Genomic DNA, 12,837 nt, shown 5'->3' with positions numbered 1-12,837 from the left:
TTAATGGGCTGATGAGCTCAGAAAGATCAGATCTGATTTATTTGATCATTAGCAAAGCCAATGAAGAGTTCAAAGATGCAGAACTCTTTGTTGTTATGGGCTTGTTTTCCTCACTCTCACAAAGTCAGGGTGGAATTTTTACACCCAGACACAGAATATTTCAGGGGCTGTTGACTGGAAACTCATATTTCACTGACTACAGGAATTTTGAAGGACAACCTAATAAATACCATGACCTGAAAAACTTTTTGCCTCTAATGAAAAGCTGGAAAAAGACTTTGAGATGAACTTTGTTCAGGAGTTCCTGGGACGAATATGGGAAAATAGAGAGGGGAAATAGAAAGTAAAAAAAAACCAAAAAAACCCCACTGATTCTTATAATCCATATCTAAAATTCCATATAATCCATCTGCAAATTCATTTATCATTCATATTCAATCCATATATATGTGATGTCTCTCACTTTACTTGGCCAAAGAAAATTGTTTTCCATCTTCTTGGCGGATTTAACATTCAAAAAGCTGCACAATATTTAATAAAGGCATTAACTGAGTTTGCAGTGCCTCCCTCTCCATCTGCCAACAGCTCGGTGCAGGCAGAACAGACTCAGCTCTGGCTGGGGGGCTCAGGAAGATTGGTGTGCAAGATTTCAACACCTCCAGAAATAAACAAACCACTCAGACACCTCAAATGAAGTGAATTTGTTTGCTGCTACAATGATTTAGTAAATGGTTTGATGTTAGAGAGGAATTACAGCCTGCAGATGTTGGATCACTGCTCAGGGCATTTGGACACTTCAGAGATGCATTAAATCTCCTAAACACCTGTAATTAAAGGAGGGGTGGAAATTAGGTTCAATTTTATTTGTTTTTATTGGGATGTCTGATATATTTGGACATTTTTTATGATTAAGATACTAAGCAGGATGTCAGGGGTTTACTTAGTGATGCGCTAAGTTGTTTTCTTCAAAATTCATTCAGCACCTGTTTGATGGCTTTGCTGTGAATATTCCAGTGTCTGGAAGATCCTCAGATGAAAAACAGACCTGCCCATAAATCATATTTGGTATTTTACAAATATTCATCACGACATAAAACTCCCGTATTTTCACCAGAAATGTTAAATTTTGTGTTCCAAAAGTAGCCCAAAAGCCAGCCCTGAAAATATTGAATATGGGCTAAAGAAACCTAAAGAATTTATCAAAAACCTACAGAATTTATCAAAATTTACCAAAAACTAAAGAATTTATCTTTTATTGCTCATAGCAATTTAAACCAGACTCTGCTAATTGGCTCTGACCTTGATTAACAGAGGGTTACAGGAGGAGCCACAGCCAGAGGTGCACCAGGAGGATTATCCAGCACAAATAACCAAAATTATAAAGCTAATTTCAGGTCATGCTTTCCCCAGCTGAAAGGGCAGAAAAAAAAATCCATATTTGTGCTTTTGCAAAAGCAAAAACTCATCACAGTTTGTGTTTTCAGCAGTTAATTAATGACAACACATTAATTAGAGATTCCAGCAACCGTGCTCTGAGATGGGAATCACAGTCCTGGGCTGGAAACATTTCCACACTTCTTACTTCAATATTCATTTCTTTGCCACATTTTTTTTTTTTCTTCTGCTAGTATCAATTTTGATTAATTAGAAGAAGAAAAGGAAAGTTTTTTGTTGGAAGGAGCCGTGGAAATTTGTGAAACCTTGGTGCAGCCAAGTGTGGAGGACAGAAAGCCAATTAACCCCGGGCAGGCTGGAGGCAGGGCTGGCAGAGGAAAGGATTGTTCTTCATTCCAGCCTCTCCTGCACGTTCCCAGCTGGAAATGAAGGCTGAATATTCATCTCTGCCCTCTGAGGAAACTGGGAGGCTGTTGGGTTCCCCACCTGGCTGGGAGCTGATGAATAAATGGTGTTTTGGAGGCCTCATTAAGGCAGGGAAATAACGAGTGAGTCTCCAGCCAGTGTAGGAAATACAGTTTCCTAAAGAAATATGAATTTCTCTCAGCACCTCCACAAGATCCAGCAGGATTTTCCATTTATCCTGACAATGAGAACAGTGGTGCTCAGATAACCACTAAAATACTTTCATTAGATCAAATTTTACCCAGTACTACACGAGACATTTTAACTCAGTTCTCCCTTAGCTTGTTTAAACTCTGGTTTTCCTTCCTAAAAAACATCCAGCTCTGGAAACACATTCCCGGATCGTACCCCAACCTGAGTGGGAACTGAATACAATTAAAATAAATTTATTTTTAATAAAATCAACTTATTAAAAGATTTTTTAACCAATTCATCTCAGCGTTTGAATTCCAAGCATGTAAAGATTGGTTTTTTCCACACCTTCCACCATCCCAGGCTGCTCCCAGCCCTGTCCAGCCTGGCCTTGGGCACTGCCAGGGACCCAGGGGCAGCTGAGGAGTGTTCATTGTGTTTTAAGTTTTTTTTATTTGAGGTAAGGTTGGTTGTGGATTAGGTAAGGTATTAGTTATGTGTCTGTATTTTTCGCTGGGATTTATAAAAGCTAAGTTTGGAAGTAGATAAGGATGTGTGACTTTATTACTGTATTTTTTTTTTGCTGTTTGAGTAAGGTGATTTATGAAAGAGTTGAATGGTTTAGATAATTCTTGTTTTATTTCTGTATAAATGTTATCACAATACAGGCAGCCACAGCTTTTCTGGGAATTGCTTCCCAAAATCCCACCCAGCCCTGCCCTCTGGCAGTGTGAAGCCATTCCCTGTGTGCTGTCCCTCCATCCCTTGGAAATCCTCTCTCTCCACCTTTTTCAGCTCTTCCAGGTGCTCAAACCATTCAGGTATTTAAACAATATCAAACGTGGGAAATGTGCTTTATTCCTCAGTCCTGGTGTGGTTGTTCCACTCTCCACCACCTCTCAAACTCTCCTCACCCCCAGCACTCCCCAAAAAGAACCTGAGCTGGATTTATCCCAAGGAAACTTTGCAGGACTCTCACTTTAATCACTCCACCCAACACAGAGACCCTGAAAGAACTGATTTTTTTTTTTTTTAAACACCCCACATAATTACATCTTCCAGGTCATTATTTCCCCTTACACCAAATGTCTGAGGCCGTGTTCCATGTATTATCCCCGCCCACAGTGGGAACAGGGGGGCTCTGCTCCTTTCCAAAGCTCTGAAAAGGCTTTTGGGGTTTGTTTTGTTGGGCTCTGACAGCTCAGCAGAGCTGAGGAAATGATCCAGGAGGGTGAGGATGTTCCTGCAAATTGAGGCTTCAGGGGAAGCATCAGCTCTGTGGTGTTGCTGTTGTGTTAGGGACAGGTGGATGAAATTTCTGGGGTTTCAGAAGGTAAATGGGAAGTTAATAGAAGTTTATTAGACACCATGTGTCTAATATATATATTTTTAATTATTATTTATATTTATATTTATATTTATATTTATGTTTATTTATATATATAAAAAATCGTATATCTAATATATAATAATATAATAATATATATTATATACATACTATTATCATTATACTACTATTATTGTTTTACTATTATTATTATATTATATACTATATTATATTATATACTATATTATTATACTATTATTATGATACTATTAGTATATATACCATGAATTTATATATATATAAAAATATAAAAATATAAAAAATATATATAATCTTATATATATTATAATTTATTAGACACAAAATATTACACATTTTTAAATAGCTACGATAAAGTTTGATTGGTTTTTAACACTAAAAACGAACTGAAAATGATCCTGGCTTTTAGGGACTGGCACTGAAATAGGAAAAAAAATAAATTAAAATAAAGAAATAAAGCAATGAACCATGCAGTGATTTTCAAGGCATTAAATTTGGATGTCCACAATATCACAGTGGATAAAGCCCTGCCCCTATCCCTGCTCACTGCAAATTGCCAGGTTTTCATATTTATTTCTCTTTCTTCTCTTTGGCATCTTTTACATAAAAGACAGAACCACTTCATCAGTTTTTTAAAAGCCTCAAATTCCTACTCATGGAAGCAGTTCCTTATCAATTCCCAAGCCCTCCTGACTGCTCACTCTCTAAAATTGATAATTTCACCATTTAGAAAATATTTATCCATTCTATACCTCTTATCATCCTTTCCCCATACAGAAATAAGTCAGAAAATTGACTGTCACACCTATTTAGATTCATTTTATGCTTGCTATGGAAGCAATTTCAGCATTTATCTGTATTTTGTATTAGAATTCTTTTAAATCCAATTGTGGAACATCCAGAGGGAAAGAACAACCCAAAAAGTTCAACTAAAATATTTTCTAAACTCCCTGTATATTCTATATATTAATCATAGAAATATATATTAATAACAGAAATTTCTATATTTTAATTGCTTTTTAGCCTTAATTCTAATGCAAATGTTAAAATGTTATGGTAAATGAACTAAAAGCATCTTCCAGTACATTCTGCTGAACTTTTCCTTAAGAAAAGGATTTTTAAATCAAAGATAATTTTATCACATCTTTTCTGTCATCAGCATGTTTCAAAATGCCAAAAAGGATTATTAATGAGTATTTACAATAATAATCTACAGATCTAATATAATAATCTACACATAGAAAAAACATTAAAGTCAATCTAATCCCCTTAAAATTTGGGCTTTTTTTGTGCAAATCGGTGTTGACAACTGAAAATCAACATAAAAATCGTATTAATTGAAATTCTCTGAGTTGCTTTAGATGGGACAAGTGTCAGATCCGACCTCAGACCTTAATTTAGCCAATTAATCACTTCTTTTTGCAGGCATCCCATGGAATATCCACTGCTTTGCTCCTTCCCTCCAAATTCCTCCCAAAACACAGAGTTTTCCTGTGACACAACACCCAGCCAGAGCAAACACTGAGATCCTGCAGCATTTTTCAATCCTTTCTCATGATTTTTCTTTTATCTCCACACTCTGCAGGGAATTCTGATTTTAAATATCTGAGTGTTCCAGGAAACTGCTGGGAGTGGGGATTTCTTCAGGGCTCTGTCTTTATTTCTAAATTGAAATTAAAAAAAGAGTGAATTTGGATATTTCAGTAAGCACCCAGTTCCACACAACTGACCAACTGAGCAGCCCAGATTTAAATAAATTCAATTTTCCTCGCATTTCCAAAACTGCAGGACACATCTGGCTCTGCTAATGAAAGGCCAAGAGATTCCAGCAGCAAGGTCAGATTTCAATAAATTCTCCTTGCTCCCTGCCTGAACCTTGCTCACTTACAAGCCTTGATAGATCAAATGCTGAAACATTCCCTGAATTATTCAAGATTTCCCTCCCCAGTGATGACTGCAGTACAAAAGCTGAATATTACCAAAAGCTCTCCTCACAATTTGCTGGTTTTAATCAACTTCTCTTGCTTTTGCTGTTTCATTTCTGAAGTGATCAGGTAATTTGTTATTATAAATGTGGGGTTTAGGTATCAAATTTCCACACAAGGAAATTTTTCCCATCCCTGGAAGTGTCCAAGGCCAGGCTGGAGCAACCTGGGGCAGTGGAAGGTGCCATGGCAGGGCTGGGACAGGATGGCAACCCCAAAAAAACTCAAAAAAAACCCCCAAAACTCAATTATTTTATGAATCAGGAGCTTTTTGGATGAAATTTAGAGCTCTCAGTGAATATTTTTGTCTCTAAACTCATTGGCAGGTGTCGCTTTGCTTGTTGTGTGAGAAGAGCAGAACAAGATCCATAAAGAAATCCATAAATCCAAAAGGATGGGATTTATCCATAAGAAATCCATAAATCCAAAAGAATTTTATTTATCCATAAGAAATCCATAAATCCAAAAGAATGGGATTTATCCATAAAGAAAACCATAAATCCAAAAGAATGGGATTTATCCATAAAGAAAACCATAAATCCAAAAGAATTGGGTTTATCCATAAGAAATCCATAAATCCCAAAGAATTTTATTTATCCATAAGAAATCCATAAATCCCAAAGAATTTGGTTTATCCATAAGAGTTGAGAGCTGGAGGAATTTGACTTTTTTTTCCCTTGTAAAAAGTGATTTGTGTAATAAAGCTGTGGGGAAATTGAACTTGTCAGCGTGTTAAATGCATTTGTCTGCAAGAATAAAATAAACTGCACGTGTGCAATTATGGGATTGGAGGCTGAAATTCCCTGTGATTCAAACTCTAATTTATCACTGGTTTTTCTTTAATCCACTCAAGCTTTACCAGTTAACTCTGCATAATAATTTCATTTGAAATGGAAATGAAACAGAAGGCTTTGAAAACAAACATTGAACATTATTTAAATCAGGGCATTCCAGCTTTGCAGCAACAATTCCAGTGATTTACTGAACAGGACACAGCTGAAAACTGCCAGGAATTTGGCAAAAAAAAATTTAAAAAATATATAAAAATATAATATATATACGTGTGTGTGTGTGTGTGTGTGTGTGTGTATGTATATATATATATATATATATATATAAAATACTTGACATTTAAATATTGGTGGGCAGAGTACACTCAGCACTTCAAATATATATTTTAGGAGATGTATTAATTTAAAATAAATCCACAGAGCACTGTGAAGCTTATTCTTTTGGGGTTTTTCTTCTCTCCAACCAGCCAGATCTTACCTTGAAAGCACCACTACAGTGGGAGGAAAAATAGATTTATGGGCTGTTAAGCAAAGCAGATTCTATTTTATTTTATTTTATTTTATTTTATTTTATTTTATTTTATTTTATTTTATTTTATTTTATTTTATTTTATTTTAATTTTTATTTTATTTTATTTTATTTTATAGTTTTGCCACTGCTCAAACCCAATTTGTCCTTCACAGACACAGCTGGTCTCTCATTTTCTCACAGAGTCACCCCAGCCCTGATCTCCCTGCTCTTTTAAGGGGATTTTTTTGCAAATTAAGTTAATTTTCACATAATCAAGGCAATCCAGGAGCCTTAAAATCCTTGTTTGCAGTGACATTCCCTGTCAATGTGCTCCTCTGGAGCAGCACCTCAATTCCAGCTGCTGGCTGCAGGGACACATTTCCTGGGCATCAAGGAGCAGAGAGGCTGAAAACATTTTTATTTCAACTGCAGAACTCTGCCCCTAAATCCTTTAAAGTGATTTTAAAAGAAAAAGCACTTCAGCACTCAAAAGATGCAACAGGAGGAGGTCTAGAAACAAAACATTCTGGAATTTAGAGAGGTTGTGGCTGCCCTTGGTTTTGTTTGAAATAGCCCAAAGTTTGGGCTGTGCGGTTCAGCAAACACATTTGGGGTTAAACCAGACCTTTTTTAACCTTTTGGGTAGATGGCAGATTGCAGCTCTGCAGTAAATAACAGCCCCCAGCTATGGCACACCAGAGAGCCCATTTGGCTCCAGAAATAATTCCATTTTCCATTTTCCATTTTCCATTCTCCATTCTCCATTTTCCATTTTCCTGCCTCCAACGCAGCCCCTCAGCCCCAGCCAGTGAATTCTCTCAGGCAAGTCTTGCTCTGGGAAACTTCTCATCAAACCCAGGAGAAAAAAAACCCCTAAATTCAGTTTAAAATACCCAACAAAGCTAACTGGTGGCATTTGGATTGTCACTGCCTCCCTAAAACCCCTGGTGCCCAAGCAGCTGCAGGGCGGGAATCTCCCTTTTTTGGGTTATTTCCCGTTAGCAGCAGAATTTCCCTCACTTTTACAGAATTGATTCCCTTGCCCTGGGGTGACCTGGGAGCTGATCCAGAGCCAGGCTGATGATGGATCAGCCTGGGCAGGGACAGCTCTGTGTATCTCCAGCTCAGGAATTCCATTTTTGCCCAGCTGCCCCTCTCAAATATTTGCATTTATTTCCAGGTGTTCACTGGCTCGGAGATGTAAAGCTCAGATTCTGAGCTGAGCCAAAGCAGGAAAAGTCACCTGGAGCTGAGAGATCAACAAATGAATTCCCAGGGGAGGTGGAAACTCAGCCCCTGTGGGACCCAACCCCAGCTGAGAGCCAGGGACCCAAAAATCTCCAATTCCACCTGTAGGACTTAAAGAGAATACCCCCTTTAACCTAAAACTGCAGAGAAAACTTCTCAAATGAACTAATAACACTAAAATTATGTGTGCAGTTTAATTAGAAGTGTGTAACATTTATTTGTGTGTAATTCATTTATTTTAATATTAATTTTTTAAATAAATTTATTTTTTAATAATTTATTTTAATATTAAAATAGGAACAGAGGCACAGGCAGGATCAGAGGGATGGACAAAAAGTCCTCCAGGACTTTTCTGCCCCTGTCCCTTTGGTGAGCACATTTCACCATGTGTGTGACAGCCCAGCAGCACCAGCTCCAGCTCTTCCTGCAGGAAATTTGGTTCATAAATAACTTTAGAACATAAGGACATTAAAATCATTGGTGTTTACATGAAAAGTAATTGAATATCAATCAAAACACACTGGCAACCTCCTGACAGCTCCAGTTCTGCTGTAATTCATTGAATTAATCAAGGCCTGACACTGTGAGAGGTTATTGCAGAGGCTGAGGAAGGAGCAGGAAATTACAAAGTTAAAAAAAAAAACAAAAAAACAAGATAATATTTATTTTTTTTCTTTTCTTCGTTGTGTGTGAAACTTTCCAGTGGAGGAGAACAAGGCCATGAAAATGCTGCCATAGCTCAGGCTCAGCTAATTTATATCTCAGCCAAAAAAATCCACTAAAATGATGGTGAAGGGGCTGCATAAGGCACGTCTTGAGTTAATCACAACAAAAATGACATTTTGGAGGCAGGAATTCAGGAGGTGTTGAGGTGTGGAGGGATATTCCAGACCAAAACCTTCTCATGTGCTGCCCCAAACTGTGAGAAATTGCATTCAGTGTCCCTGATGGCTTTGTCCACCTGAAACTGTCCCATTAAACACCCCCTTTTAATACCCTGAATTAAAACCCATATTAGGATTTTAATATTAGCAAAATCTTCCCATCACCAGGGTGGCAGTGGCTCCTGCACAGTGACTGGGTCCAGCTCCTGATTTCCTAGGAGTTAATTAGTGCACGACTCAGGGAAAGCGGGTTGGACATTTCCTGGGGTTTAGATTTGGGTTAAACCTCCACCCGCAGATCATTTAGAGATCCCTGCTGCAGCAAGCACAAAACAAACAGCAGAGGGAGGCTGAGGTGCAGCAGGGCCGGGGCAGAACCTTGAAGTGGTGAAAGGCAGAGAACAGAGCACAGGAGGAGATTTCAGGAGCTCCTTCTCATCTCCAGCTCGCCCACAGACAGGGCAGTGATATTTAATATCTCCAACCTCAATCATATGCTCAGCAGCAATTCCTAATAGAAGAAATGGCTTTTTCTGCAGCAACAATAAAGGCAGGTCTCTTGGGAAAGAGGAAATAAAATGTTTTTGTTTGTCTAAAATATGAGCTGTGATAATAAATAGCTGTTCCATACAGAAAGTGCCATTCAAATAAAACCCTGCACTTTCCTTTTGATAGGATATTAAACGTGACACTGAGATCCCTGCCCAGCTCCCATTACCCCACAGACACCTCTTGGTTACACACATTTTGTTTTACTGGCCCTCCCATGCAATATGAGCCTATTCCTGCCTTGTCACTAATTCCTGGTGCACATTTCCACAGCTCCAGAGCCTCCTCAGGGGAAAGGAGTACATGGAAATACAACACATTTAAGGAGTAGATTGATGTGTGTTTATGCAGATGGACCCTCTGGAATAATTTATATTTTGGTGGGATGATTGCTCAGCCAAACCCATCTGAGTAGCTTCAGTTTTTGCAGTGCAAGAACAACACCAAAGTCAGAGGACAGAAATAAACACAAAATAAAGTGGCTCTCCCAGGGAGCTCAAGGAACAAAGCTGCCCTCAGCAGTGGAGGTATTCAGCACTGAAATAGAAATCAATCAGATCTGTTATTTTAATCTACTTCCCAAAAGTTGGAGCAGCGATGCTCCAGCACCTCCAGAGTGAGAGAACCTTTCCTTACTCCTTCCCTGCTCCAATCCTGCAGATGTAATTACTTCAGACTCCTGCCCTGATTCACAGCCCCCTGAAATTGGTGCAGCCTTTTCCTCTGGCTGCTGAACTCGCCGTCTCCCTGCACTGTGGCTGCCTAAGGAGTGGAACTAATACAGTTTAAGGGTGCATAATTCCCATTCATGTCAGAAAGGAGAGGATTTCTATGGAGATCAGCATCGCCCGGTTGCGTGGCTAATCACTGCCTCCCCACTCCACAGGCCAGGGAAATAAATGTTTTTTTCCTGGGAGTGAATAAATTCAGAGGTGACAGCTGAAGTGATGGAAGTTAATGGGGAGAGCAGCAATTCAGTGGGAGGAATAATAAATAAACCCTGAGCTCTCAGGACACTTCACCACACCTGGGGGAAAAGGCTCTGCCCTGCCCAGAGCATCCCCACAGAGACGAACAGGCGGCCCCAAACCCAAACAAACTGAGAGGAAAAAAGGGGGAATCCTTGGAGTGAGAAAGGGCTCCGGGACGAGCAGGGCTCTGGCTCAGCTCCATCCTTTCTGCACTCCTGGAGCAGAGTGGAAGAGTCAGCACCTCCTGCCTTGCTCTGGGGGATACAGGGAATTTCACCATCTGCAAGGATCCTTTGGAGCTCACAGGAAAGGCAGCAGCAACAGGAACAATGCCTGGGCAAGCAATTCTGCACCTTGCATGTGGGGAAACAAATCTGTGTGCATTGGCAGGACAGCCTGGGCTTTATTCTCTGACTAAGGATGGTATTGCCCTCCAGGTTTTACTTTCCAGAAGCATTTGAATGGTTCCATGAAGGAAAACAAGTGGAGAGTGGGTGGTGAGAACTGTGCCAACATAACCCCCAAAGAGACCAGGCAGGTGACAGCCTCACCTGGGAGCACCCAGTTACCAAATTCAGAAATCATCTCATGTTAAACCCCAGTTTCACAGCCTTAAACTGCTCTCTCACCTTGGTTAATCAGAGAATCAGAATCACCTGCTTTCATTTTTCTGTCCCAGCATGTTTTTTTAAATTTTTCCTTTCCTGTTCACAGCCACAACTTCACATCTATTTTAACCACAGCTCCAACCCCTGCCAGAATAGCCGAAGCAGCAGCAGCAGGCTTTGGGTACTCAGCAATTTGCTGGCTCCAGAGCAGGATCTCAGCACATCTCCTGCTGGCATCCCGCGGCAACCTCTGGCATTGCACCCAGCCAGACACTCCCGGCTCCTCCTGCTCATCCCCTTATTCCCTTATCCCCTCATTCCCTGTATCTTGCGGCTGAAAAACCAAAAATTCATCTCACCAGCACAAGTAAAATAAGTTTTGTGATGGCTTAGAGCAGATGAACCCCTCCCTCCTTTTACCTGCAAGATTCCCAGGGTGTGGGAAAGCTGGGAAAACACTCATGGACAAAGCAACCACCCTGAATGCCTCAGCACCTAATTCTTTTTCTTTTTTTTTTTTTTATTGTCAAAACTTACTATCTTTCTTTATAAGTTTTTTTAAGGCTAAACTATTTAGTTAAGACATGACACTTAGATTATTTTTACTTTTAACTTACTAAGTAACCACTCCAAGTCCACAGTGCGGACTTTTTTGTCTCATTACAAAATACTACTTCAACTTATGAAGAAGAAGGTGAAGGAAAAGGTAAAGGAGAACAACTAGTTTCTGCCTTAAAATTTTTATCTTGTTTTATAAATATTACTATATTTTAGAACCTTAATCTCTAAGTTTTCTACTACATGACATTTCACACTCCTAATCATACTACACACTTGTAATCCCAGCTCTATCCATCAATTTTGGAAGCCTTCTCCACAGCCTCAGGTCAAATGTAGTGTTTTTCTTCTGGGGGTCAAGAGTTTGTCAGCACAGAGTCTCAGGCTCTCAGCCTCCAGATGTCCAACATCAGAACCCACAGGCAATCAAAAACAACCACCACAAACTTTTCCCTGCCTTGGTAAATCCAGAAGCAATCAATAGAGCCGAGGCTCAGGTTCTAACTGCAGCCTCCTGTCTGAAACCAGCTTTCCTTTAAACACCACAGGGCTCGTGGCAGGGGCAGAATATTCCCTAAAAAGCAGAGAATGCTTCATTAGTGTTGCTGGGAGCAGAGGATCAATCTGCCCTCGTGGAAGTTAATGAGAAGAGCAGATTTCACATCCTGGCCCTGATCTCGGTGCCCGAGGCTGCAGGGTTGTTAGCACTCCCCGAAGCGCTCAGCACCAGGGCCCAGGTACAGCTCTGCCCGAATTAATTCCATCTGTGTGACTATTTAACTGACTGCCAACCTGCCTGCAAGCCACAAATTCCAGAGATGCCCACCTTAAATATTAATGAAGCTTTTCTGCTGTAAGGTGCAAGGGAAAGGAAAGCAAAACACAATTATAAGAATAAGCATTGACAGCAGGGAAAGCTGGAAAAATAAAAGGTGTTTCATTCAGACAAATGCTAAACCAACCCACTTCAATCACTGCCTTCCCTCAAGGAGGCAAAAATTGCTTTGTTAAATCTTGATCAAGAAAAAAAAATGAAAGGTCTCCTTTATTTAAGGAAAAAAAAAGGTTTGAACTATGATAAAAATAAGGATGAACATAATCCTTATTTACAATAAATTAAGTTTATCTTTGCACTGTGGGGTACCTTCCCCAATGATGGCAGATTGATTTTATTTCCTTCATTTGCCTGGCACCACTCTCAGGGTTTGGCTTCCCTGAGAGCCTCCATTCCACTCCAGCTCTGTTCCCACAAAATTCCTGCACGTGGAAATCCAGCATTTACCTTTTGCTATTTTTAACTCAAAACCCCAGACAATTATTCTGCCCTAGAAGAAAATTAGCTTGTGCTAATTGAATGACAATAAAAAAAAATAA

Source organism: Camarhynchus parvulus, chromosome 20, assembly GCF_901933205.1.
Source record: "Camarhynchus parvulus chromosome 20, STF_HiC, whole genome shotgun sequence".
NCBI classification, from domain to species: domain Eukaryota; kingdom Metazoa; phylum Chordata; class Aves; order Passeriformes; family Thraupidae; genus Camarhynchus; species Camarhynchus parvulus.
Note: the sequence above shows the minus strand (reverse complement) of the source record.